At 46.2% G+C, this 11,080-nt stretch overlaps 1 long non-coding RNA gene across 3 annotated transcripts; it reads right to left on the bottom strand.

Annotated features, from left to right (window-relative positions):
* Positions 1–913: 913 nt before the first annotated feature.
* On the bottom strand, positions 914–10,838 carry LOC149918683 (uncharacterized). Of its 3 annotated transcripts, none has more exons than XR_016465638.1 (3): positions 10,598–10,838; positions 4,300–4,400; positions 914–1,001 (listed from the first exon to the last, which is right to left on the bottom strand). It is a non-coding gene; the product is annotated as an uncharacterized LOC149918683 (long non-coding RNA). The 3 variants fall into 3 exon arrangements; XR_016465636.1 differs by lacking the exon at positions 914–1,001 and adding an exon at positions 2,091–2,498 and having other exon boundaries at positions 4,287–4,400; XR_016465637.1 differs by lacking the exon at positions 914–1,001 and adding an exon at positions 2,091–2,498.
* Positions 10,839–11,080: the final 242 nt, after the last annotated feature.

The following is an 11,080-nucleotide window of genomic DNA, read 5'->3' as shown; positions in this document are numbered from 1 at the left end:
GCCACTGCTGCCACATTTTGGGAAGTGCATTTGTTTTCTCTCTCAGCTTGCTTACTTTTGCAAAATAAAAAAGGGAGTTAATGATATTTGGGTAATGAGGTCACGGGTTGCCCAGAGGAGCTGCGGGTGCCCCATCCCTGGAGGCATTAAGGCCAGGTTGGATGGGCCCTGGTCTGGTAGGAGATATTCCTGCCCATGTCAAGGGGTTGGAACTGGGTGAACTTTAAGGTCCCTTCCAACCCAAATCATTCTGAGATTCTACAATTCTGTAATTCTATGATTGTATAATATGTGTGGCACCTGATGGAGTCAGCCAGTGGCTTCCAGACATCCCTTGACACACAGCCCATGCATGTACACGTGCACAATTACATAACTGCACAGGCCTTTGTTTCATTTAGTAAGACTTAGGAGGAGTGGCTGAGGGAACTAAGGCTGCTCAGTCCAGAGGAAAAGAGATGAGGGGAGATCTCATCACCCAGCAGGAGGCTGCAGTAAGGAGGTTGTTGGATCTCTTTTCTCAGGTGATAAGTGACAGGATGCCAGGCAACAGCCTTATGTTGCATCAGCAGAGGTTTAGATGGGATGTTAAGAAAATTTACTTCATGGAGAGGGTGGTTAACTGTTGCCCAGAGGTGGTGCTTCTCAGCAGGCTGTCCCCCAGCCCCGGTGCCCCAAGCCCTGCAGGACCTGCCTCAGGCTCCCAGGATTCGTAGCCCAGTTGAACAAATAGCTGGCAAGAGCAAGGAGAAAAGCAGAGGTGGGCAACACGTTTTCAAGGAGGCCTTGGTTGCTTTGGTCTCACAAGCACTGAGTTGAAAAACCCCAGTGAGCTTCACACACATTGGCCGGAGATCTGGGAGTGCCTCATCATGGCCATGTGCGAGCAGCCTCTGCCAATGCACTTCGCAGTGGAGCAATAAGGCACTCAGTCACAGCTGAACACACTGAATGGGGGAGACACCAGTGTGTTGCACTATATTTAGATCAGGCTGGATCATCTGAAAAAGAAAGCAGGGAAAAGAAATGAAGATGACAGAGAGGGCATTTTCTTTTATAAAGATGTTAAAGAGTAATTGGGGAGAAACGATAAGGGCAAAGAAAATATTAACACTTTGCATCTCTGCCTACAAGAGAACAGATAATTTCTTAGGCAAGGATCTGGTTACTGAGAGCAAATGATGAGGAATTATGAAACCAGGAGATAAGATCAGGAATAGTTAATAAAAAGCTTGAGATCCATAAAAGCGGAAAAAAGGAAAGACTACATGCAGGCATGCTGAAGGAAATGGGCAAAGAAATTAGAGATGCTTTAGCAAACCTTTTCAGAATTTCAAGAGAAATTCCTTAGGACTGGAAAACATAACTAAAAGCCATTGCTGGGGGAAAGCCACCCGAGGGCAAGTGATGGCTACATCCAGTCAGCCTGAAATCCTTTCCTGGGAAGTCTTAAAGCTCTTCAGAAGATCAGTTTGAAGAAGCATGTAGAAGAGCATGGCATTCCCAGGCACCTCAGAGAGGCCTGAATTCACTGATGTGAATTCTGACAGTGGAGCAGAACACTGCAGTGGCAAATGGCAGGAGTTCCTGAAACAATGGCTGGTTTGAAAACATATTTTTAAGAAGAGAAAATGGAAGAGGTAACTGGGTAAAAATCAGCTGACCTACAGTAAGAGAGAGCACTCGTGGAAACAGATTTGTTGCAATTGTCCTCTCACAGTCCCTGGACAAGTTACGTGGCAAATCCAGGTGTCATCATGGGAGTTTTGTAAAGCAGCTGTAAGTTATGTTAAACATAACAATGTTGTGATATTACAGAGATAAAGGTGCACATCCAGCCCTTCATGACGTGCAGAAATATCAGGCTGGTTCTGCCCATTAGACAGGTTAGATGTGGAAAGAAACCCCCATGTCTACCTGGATGACAGCAGGGGTAACACAATGGGGACTGCAAGTTGTGCAACTGCTATATCATTAAAAAATAAATAAATATAGAAAATTCTGGTTGTAGCAATATAAACAAATAAAGGCAACCTACAAATCAAAACCTACACATTTTTCCAAGCACTTTAATACTGGTAAAATATTTAATGATATTGCTTTGACATTGCTGTATAAACCTCGCCACCAGATTCGATACTCAGGAAGTGACCACAGCTGATGTATCATTAATTTATACTGTTTTATTATCTGTGCTCTATGAAATGATTTTATTTTTTTCTATTCGGTTTTAATTTCTTTCAAATAAAGTGCTGCACTTCATATTCTTGGTGATCATTGTTATAATGCTTTATAACTTCTTCTGCCTGTGCCAGAACTTTAGAAGTAGCTAGCTAGAGGGGGGAAAAATCTACCAATGTTGCACTTCCACACATTTCATTGGACAGCAGCATCTCACAAACCAGTGATCCCAATGACTCCATCTTCATGTCCTGCTAACAATGCTGTTAGAGACCTGCCATGCTTGCAGCTGGCCAGGAGCAGTGCAGCCAATGTGCCTGTAATTGTAGCAGAGACATGGGGCAGGAAATGAGAGAACCCATAAATGCTCCACTTTAAATACTGAAATCAAAGGTGAACAATTGCGGGCAACTTTGGTCACGTAAGTTTGCTGTTTAAGGAGCTGGCGTTAATGATTTCCTGCATGAGGAACTACTACAAGTCTTGCATGCAAGTTGGCAAGTGAAGAGAAAACATGATGACTGTCCATACTTATATCTACACCTGTGTTATCTATCAAAGTATTGAATATCCAGGAAGAAGGACTGATTTTTCAAGATAAGCCGAGAACAGAAAAAAACAAACTCTTCAAAATCCTTCAAGGGCCCCACTGGAAAATCCTCTTAGAGCTTTGTTACTTGCTCGACGCACACAAAGACAAAACACAGCAAGCAAGCACTCTAGCACTGGCATCCTCTTCCATTCCTCTCTGCAGGTATGGAAGTTGGGAGAGCGCTGAGCTCTCTGGAGTGGTCCATGTTGCTCTGAAGGGCAGCACAGCCAGCTGGGGCATCAGCCACTCCTTCCAGTTTCTGAGAACTGCAAACTTGCGTTACGGTAGGAGGCTATCAGGTTGGTCAAGCATGACTTTCCCATCGTAAATCCATACTGACTACTCCCAATCACCTCCCTGACCTTCACATGCCTGGAAACAGTTTCAAAAAGTGATTTCAGTAGTTGTTCCATCACCATTCTAGGCACTGAGGTGAGGCTGACTGTCCCACAGTTCCTGGGCCCTCCTCACCTTTACTGAAGATAGGAGTGACATTTGCTTTCCTCCAGCCTCCAGGAATCTCTCCCAGTTGCCACACGAAATTGAGATACCACTCTGTTTTTGTGTCGCTCCAGAAGAAGGCAAGGAGCAGATAGCAGGACAGCCCATTTGTTTGGTGTTTCTCATGTGCAGAGTACCAAGAGAAGATTTTGTATCTAGGACACAGGTATGAAAAGACTGAAATGGTAGTGGGCCTTGCTGTCCTTCAGCCAAGTTGGTTCAAATCCAGAGCAAGTCCAGCATCTCTGTGCTGGCACTGTAGATGAACAGGTTTCTGAAAGGCGGTCAGCTCCTGCATATAAGCCACACCACAAGAGGCCAGAACTGCTGCTAAGCAGCCCTACAATGCACAATGCAGAGGGCAAGAGTTACTTCAGGTGCCAGTATCAGATGTGAGTGCTTCCCATGAAGCGCTTGTATCACCTGGAAAATTGTCATGTCATTATTAGTGCTGTTGTTGAGAAACCACAGGAGCATCTTGTGGGTGGATATGGCTATCATAAAAACATGTGCTTAAGTGCTGCTCATGGACTTGATTTCTGTATAACCATCTCAGATAAGTAGGTGATTTCCATAGGTAAAAGCCTAGGCAGATAAAGTGATTGTAGGAAGAAGGTGCCTTAGACTAGTCCAGCTTAGTTATCCTCCAGTGTGGGAAAGGTTTGTAGCAGAATAAGCAGAACTTCATATTGGTAATTATATCTGCGAGACCTGTGTGACTTCATCTTTACCAAAGAATAAAGCCAAATCACTGCGTAAATCCAGAATTATTCTCTATGCACTGTGCAACTGAGAAAGCAGCTTCTTTGTGCAGCTTTTTGCTTCATTGCAGTCAGGTTTCTTTGATCAACCTACAAGTCACATGCCATCCTGCTGGGGGAAGCCAGGCAGAGAGTATCAGGGTCAAAGCAATAGATGACAGTGAAGCAATGGTCTGTCTGCATTTACGTGTGCCTGGTTTTTCATTATTACAAAACCTCCCACATTCAGCTAAACAAAACTCAAGACTCACCGGATGCACATACCTCTAGCCCGACCTGTCTCTGTTGGAAGTATGTGTTGAAATAATGTCTAGAGGTCTGGCTTGGGTGTTCTGGGGAAGTAGATGTTATATCCTTGTTGCTTCCTAAGTAAAATGGGAGTAATTAAAGGCCTGGATCAGAATAGGCTCTTTTATACAGAAATATGAATGTTGATCCCAGTTTTAAAGTTTGCTACCAAAAGGGATCTGGAAACAGATTTCCGAAAGAAGCAGGTCAGTGTCTTATGGACCCTTCAACTTCACAACTGCTGAAACCTTTCTCCCATCTCCTAATTCAGAAGCAGACTGGCAAAGAGCAGGATGGAGCCTTGGTGTTTCCTTCCCATGCTCTGTGCCTATCCTCTGATCTCTTCTTTCCCTCCCTGCCACCCTACTCCACTTCCCCAAAGTGCAGTCTGCTCCCCAGTCCCATTCATACAAGCCCATCAAATGAAGCTGCAGCCCCTGCATTTCGCCGAGTTGCCTCCAGTGCCCAGGCATTTAGGAAGGAGCCCTTTTTCCTACATCCACAGCCGACTGGGGCTTTACAGAGCAAAACCACAACTTTACACTGCAAACAGCATATCACTGACAGATCCTGGAGCCTTTACCTTCAGAAGCAGTACAAGATATATGTGTTAATTTGTGGTTAAGTCCTATTTATCTGGAGTGGTACAGGAGAGTTGCTTGGCCTTTCCCGTAGCAAAGCAGCTAGAACTGCCAGAAGAGGCATTAAAAGTTAATAAAAAAGTCTGAAACACTCTCATTAAAATACTTGGAAAACTTCACAGTTTGGCTGCATACCATAGAAAGAGTATATGAGAACTTGACCGGGCTTGCCTGCCTCCCGAGCAGACTGTCTTGACTTAATACTTAGAGAAAAATTCGCCTGGCGCCCGCTGCAATGCTAAAAAACCCCTGCTATGTCAGATGCTGTTGTAATTTGCCCTGGAAATGCATCTGAAGCAAAGGAATGCGTGAGCACAAGTCCAGAGCTCAAACAAGGGGAAATACTGATTGCTATATAGATCGGTGGATAAAGATAGTATTTTATTCATTTTAACCCTCAGCCCAAGGTTCCAGGTGCTGATAACTATTCCAGCCCCTTCTGGTTCATCTGGTCTCTGGGAGCTGCAGGCACTGGTCCCTGAGCAGGCTCTTTGGTCACCACAGCATCAAGCATAGTGTGGCCCTATCTGGAGCCATTTCAAGGAAAATCCAGACCTGTATTTGACCTCATTCTTCTATTTACTCACCACACTAATTAGGTCAGGCAGAGTGAGGGCCAGCAAGACAGGTAGGATGGACTATTTGCATAGCTGCAAGCGGTTTCTATCTGATTGAGTGGAGTGGATTGAAACATAGGTGGATTGTGGGTCAAGAGGTTGTTTGAGTTTCACATTCATGGACACACTCTATACAACCAGCATGCTTGTCACACTGCTCTGTAGCACGTGGCATCAGCTGCCAGGTCATGAACTCCGGCTTGATATCGAGCTGTTGTGGCAGCTCGGAGGATCTGGAATGCTGTGGGTAAAGACTCAAGTAGCAGCACCCAAAGGACAAACTCTTAGCTCATTTTCTGAAGGCTCCCCGATTTCCACCTCAGCAATAGAGTATGCCTGAAAGTGTGAGCTTTGGTGGTGCTAGAGCCCCCAGTATATCAATATCAATTCTGGCAGTGATGAGGTCACTGATGGAAGCCCGAGGACTATGAAAAATGACTTTAGGAGACTGGAGAGGTTAGTTGAAGGAGCAGGCGTACAGGTAGTATTTGCCTGTATTCCTACAGTGGCAGGGAAGGATGCTGAGATGACCAGAAGAACACACCTTATAAACACGTGGCTGAAAGGCTGGTGCAAAAGCAAGAATTTTGGGTTCTTTGATCATGGGGCGGTCTACTCGGCACCTGGCCTGGGGTCTGCTGATGGGTCTCACCTGTCTCGAAGGGGGAAACGGATCCTTGCCCAAGAGCTGGCAGGACTTGTAGAGAGGGCTTTAAACTAGATATGAAGGGGGTAGGGGATAAAACCAGGCCTGCTAGAGATGAGCCTGGGGGAGCAGCAATGGGATTAGGGATGAGGCGAGGGGCTCGGCTGAAGTGCATCTACACCAATGCACGCAGCATGGGCAACAAACAAGAAGAGTTGGAAGCCATGGTGCGGCAGGCAAGCTATGACCTACCTAGTCGCCATTACAGAAACATGGTGGGACTGCTCCCATGACTGGAGTGCTGCAATGGATGGCTACAAGCTCTTCAGGAAGGATAGGCAAGGAAGAAGGGGTGGTGGTGTGGCTCTGTATGTTAGAGAGTGCTTTGATGTTACTGAGCTTGTGGCTGGGAATGATAAGGTTGAATCCCTATGGGTAAAGATCAGGGGAAGGGCTGACAAGGCAGACATATTGGTGGGCGTCTGCTATAGACCACCGAACCAGGATGAAGAGACAGATGAGGTGTTCTACGAGCAGCTGGCAGAAGCTGTGAGATCGCCAGCCCTTGTCCTCATGGGGGACTTCAACTTCCCTGACATATGCTGGGAATACAACGCAGAGCAGAAGAAGCAGTCTAGGAGGTTTCTGGAATGTATGGAGGATAACTTTCTGATGCAGCTGGTGAGAGAGCCTACGAGAGGAGCTGCCCTGCTAGACCTGCTGTTCACAAACAGAGAAGGTCTGGTGGAAGATGTGGAGGTCAGGGGCTGTCTTGGACAGAGTGACCATGAGATGGTGGAGTTCTCGATTCTTGGTGGAGCCAGGAGGAAGAACAGCAAAACTGTTACCTTGGACTTCCGGAGGGCGGACTTTTAATTGTTTAGAAGACTAGTAGGGGGAGTCCCCTGGGATTCAGTCTTAGAAAGTAAAGGGGTCCAAGACAAATGGTTGCTCTTCAAGAAGGTAGTCTTACAGGCGCAGGAGCGGGCTGTCCCCCTGAGCTGCAAAATGAGCCGGCAGGGAAGGAGACCAGCATGGATGAATAGGGAACTATTCTTGAGGCTCCGGGAGAAAAAGAGAATCTACCTCCTGTGGTAGAAGGGACGGGCAACTCAGAAAGAGTACAGAGAAGTTGTTAAGATGTGCAGGGAGAAAATCAGAAAGGCAAAAGCCCAGCTCGAACTCAACCTGGCTGCTGGGATAAAAAGAAACAAGAAACCCTTTTACAAATATATCAACAGTAAGAGGAGGACTAAGGAGAATCTCCATTCTTTACTGGATGAGGCTGGGAATGTGACTACTGAGGATAAGGAAAAGGCAGAGGTCCTGAATGCCTTCTTTACGTCTGTCTTTAAAAGTCAGACCAGTTATCCTCAGGGTACTCCACTTTTTGACCTGGTAGTCTCGGCTGTGGAGCAGACTAAACCACCCACGATTCAGAAGGAAACAGTCAGAGACCTGGTACTCTAACTGGACTGTCACAAGTCCATGGGGCTGGATGAGATTCACCCGAGAGTGATGAGGGAACTGGCGGAGGTGATAGCCGAGCCGCTTTCCATCATCTATCAACGCTCCTTGTTGACTGGTGAAGTACCAGAAGACTGGAGGCTTGCCAATGTGACTCCCATCTACAAGAAGAGCTGTAAGGAGAACCTGGGGAACTACAGGCCTGTTAGCCTGACCTCAGTGCCAGGGAAGGCTATGGAACAGATTGTCTTGAGGGAGATCACGCGGCAAGTGCTGGACAACTGGGGGATCAGGCCTAGCCAGCATGGGTTCACGAAGGGTAGGTCCTGCTTGACCAACCTGATCTCCTTCTATGATCTAGTGACCCGCCTGGTGGATGAGGGAAAGGCTGTTGATGTAGTCTACCTAGACTTCAGCAAGGCCTTTGACACTGTCTCCCACAGTATTCTCCTGCAGAAGCTGGCAGTCTGTGGCTTGGACAGGTACACTCTTGGCTGGGTAAGGAACTGGCTGGACCGCCGGGTCCAGAGAGTGGTGGTCAATGGAGCTAAATCCAGCTGGCGACTGGTCACGAGTGGTGTTCCCCGGGGGTCAGTGCTGGGGCCTGTCCTTTTCAATATCTTTATTGATGACCTGGATGAGAGCATTGAGTACACCCTCAGTAAGTTTGCAGATGACACCAAGTTGGCTGGAAGTGTTGATCTGCCTGGGGGTAGCGAGGTCCTACAGAGGGATCTGGACAGGCTGGATAGTTGGGTTGAAGCCAATGGGATGAGGTTTAATAAGACCAAATGCCGGGTCCTACACTTTGGCCACAGCAACCCCAAGCAACGCTACAGGCTTGGGGTGGAGTGGCTAGAAGACTGTGTAGAGGAAATGGACCTGGGGGTGTTGGTTGACGCTCGGCTAAACATGAGCCAGCAGTGTGCCTGGGTGGCCAAGAAGGCCAATGGCATCCTGGCTTGTATCAGAAGTAGTGTGACCAGCAGGAGTAGGGAAGTAATTGTTCCCCTGTACTCAGCTCTGGTGAGGCCACACCTTGAGTACTGTGTCCAGTTCTGGGCCCCTCACTGCAAGAAAGACATTGAGGCCCTGGAGTGGGTTCAAAGAAGGGCAACAAAGCTGGTGAGGGGTCTGGAGCACAGGCCTTATGAGGAGCGGCTGAGGGAGCTGGGATTGTTCAGTCTGGAGAAGAGGAGGCTCAGGGGAGACCTTATTGCTCTCTATAACTACCTGAAGGGAGGTTGTAGTGAGCTGGGGGTCGGCCTCTTCTCTCATGTAACTGGTGATAGGACTAGAGGGAATGGTTTCAAGCTGCGCCAGGGAAGATTCAGGCTGGATATTAGGAAATACTACTTCTCTGAAAGGGTGGTCAGGCACTGGAATGGGCTGCCCAGGGAGGTGGTGGAATCCCCTTCCCTGGAGGTGTTCAAGGAATGTTTGGATGTTGTGTTGAGGGATATGGTTTAGCGAGAACCATTGGTGATAGGTGGATGGTTGGACTGGATGATCTTATAGGTCTTTTCCAACCTTAGTGATTCTGTGATTCTGTGAATAGCATAAACCCTCTTTGACCTAGTATTGAGCTCTTTGGTGAAAATTAAGAGATATACCAAGTACCAACTTGGGATTCTTACCTAATCCCTGTTCTTCTTACCCTACTCTGCTTTCCCATGATTCAGAGCCTTTGGCTAATATTCCACTATTACTATCACATTTGGGATTATCCTGCAGAATATCATGTTTATCCTGCTTCATTCAGAGTACTACAATTACCTTTGGAGCAGGACATACTAAGTAGTGAATTTTGTACCTATTATAGCTTGTGTTAGTGCAAGGTGACCACAGACTTTGGATGCCTTTGGCTCTGTGGTCTGTTTCTTCACATGATATCACCTAGAAGTTAATCTCTCAGCACTTCTCTCATTGCTTCTTATTCCTCCTGCTGAGTCTTCACACATCACTTCTGTTCACATTAAGGAAAATTCCAACATCCAAACATTTCTATACATTTTTAAAGCACGTTTCTAACTTGCTCTGAATCTAGGTAAATCTGGCCACAAATCAAATTACAGTACTATATTTGTGGTTGGTCCTCCTAGACCAATTTCACAAATCTGTCAAAAGTTATCTGCTGAGATAAATTGTCTGAGGGAACAGATATTGTTCAACCTGGAGAAAAGGAGGCTCAGGGTTGACCTTATTGCTCTCTAAAACTATCCAAAGGGACGTTGTAATGTGGTGGGAGTTGGCCTCTTCTCTTCTGTGACTAGTGATAAGACTAGAGGGAATGGCTTCAAGCTGTGCCAGAGAAGATTCAAGTTGGAAATTAGGAAATAATTCTTCTCTGAGAGAGTGGTCAGGTGCTGGAACGGGCTGCTCAGAGAGGTGGTGGAGTCACTGTGCCTGGAGGTGTTCAAGAAACATTTAGATGTTGTACTGAAGGACATGGTTTTGTGGGAAATACTGGTGATGGGTGGACAGTTGGACTGGATGATCTTAGAGGTCTTTTCCAACGTCAGTGATTCTAGGATGCTATGATTCAGTGATTCTAAGTTCAGCACTAAGATTCTCCAAACCTCTGTGCCCTGTCTCCTTTCTTTGTAAGAAGCTCTCTGAAAGACTTCTTGGTAGATAAAGGCCACTGCTGAAAGGATGAAAAGGAGCCCACAGAGTGGAAGGTACGCACATGCCTTCCTTCTACAACTACTCTATTATCAGTAGAGAACAAGGAAAACACAGATGTATATCTGATATGTTTACATGAAAACTTCAGTATTTACTAATGCTTTTAAGGTCATATTTTGCTTCAGTCAAGCAATGAAAAAAATGTCAAGAATATCTTGCAGCTAGTTAGCTAAACACATTTTTCTGCCTCTGGATTGGGTAAGACACATACTCACAATAAACTTTATCTGAGGGACAGTTCAAGGAACTGGCAAGAGAGTCCAAAATCCAGTAACTCAAGGTCACTCATTCACCCAGGGAGTTCAGGCGGGCTGAACAGTGGTCATAAATCATTACATTCAACACCACCTCAGTGGCTTGTGTAAGATGTGTGAGTCTGCACTGAGTTCCTACGGGAGGAGCATTGCATCACAATGGCCACACTCAGAGCAGTAATGGCGTGCTTCCATCACAGGTTCAGATGCCACTGAGAATAGAAAAATAACGTTCTATCTAATCACTGGGAATTTTAGTTGAAGCATGTATATACATAAAGTATACGTTACCTAAGTGCATTTTGATGGAGCTATAAATACAAAAAACTGCTGTCTGCAAAAGCAATCAGGACACAGCTCTGGTGCTCCTGCCCATCACACTTTGTCCTGGCAGGAAAGGTAACATCATGGCGTTGTATTTTTGCATCATGGCATTGTGTTTTT

The sequence above is a fragment of the Phasianus colchicus genome, chromosome 3, assembly GCF_987193195.1.
Source record: "Phasianus colchicus chromosome 3, bPhaCol1.hap1.1, whole genome shotgun sequence".
Lineage (NCBI taxonomy): Eukaryota > Metazoa > Chordata > Aves > Galliformes > Phasianidae > Phasianus > Phasianus colchicus.
This window is presented reverse-complemented; position numbering and strand designations above follow the sequence as displayed.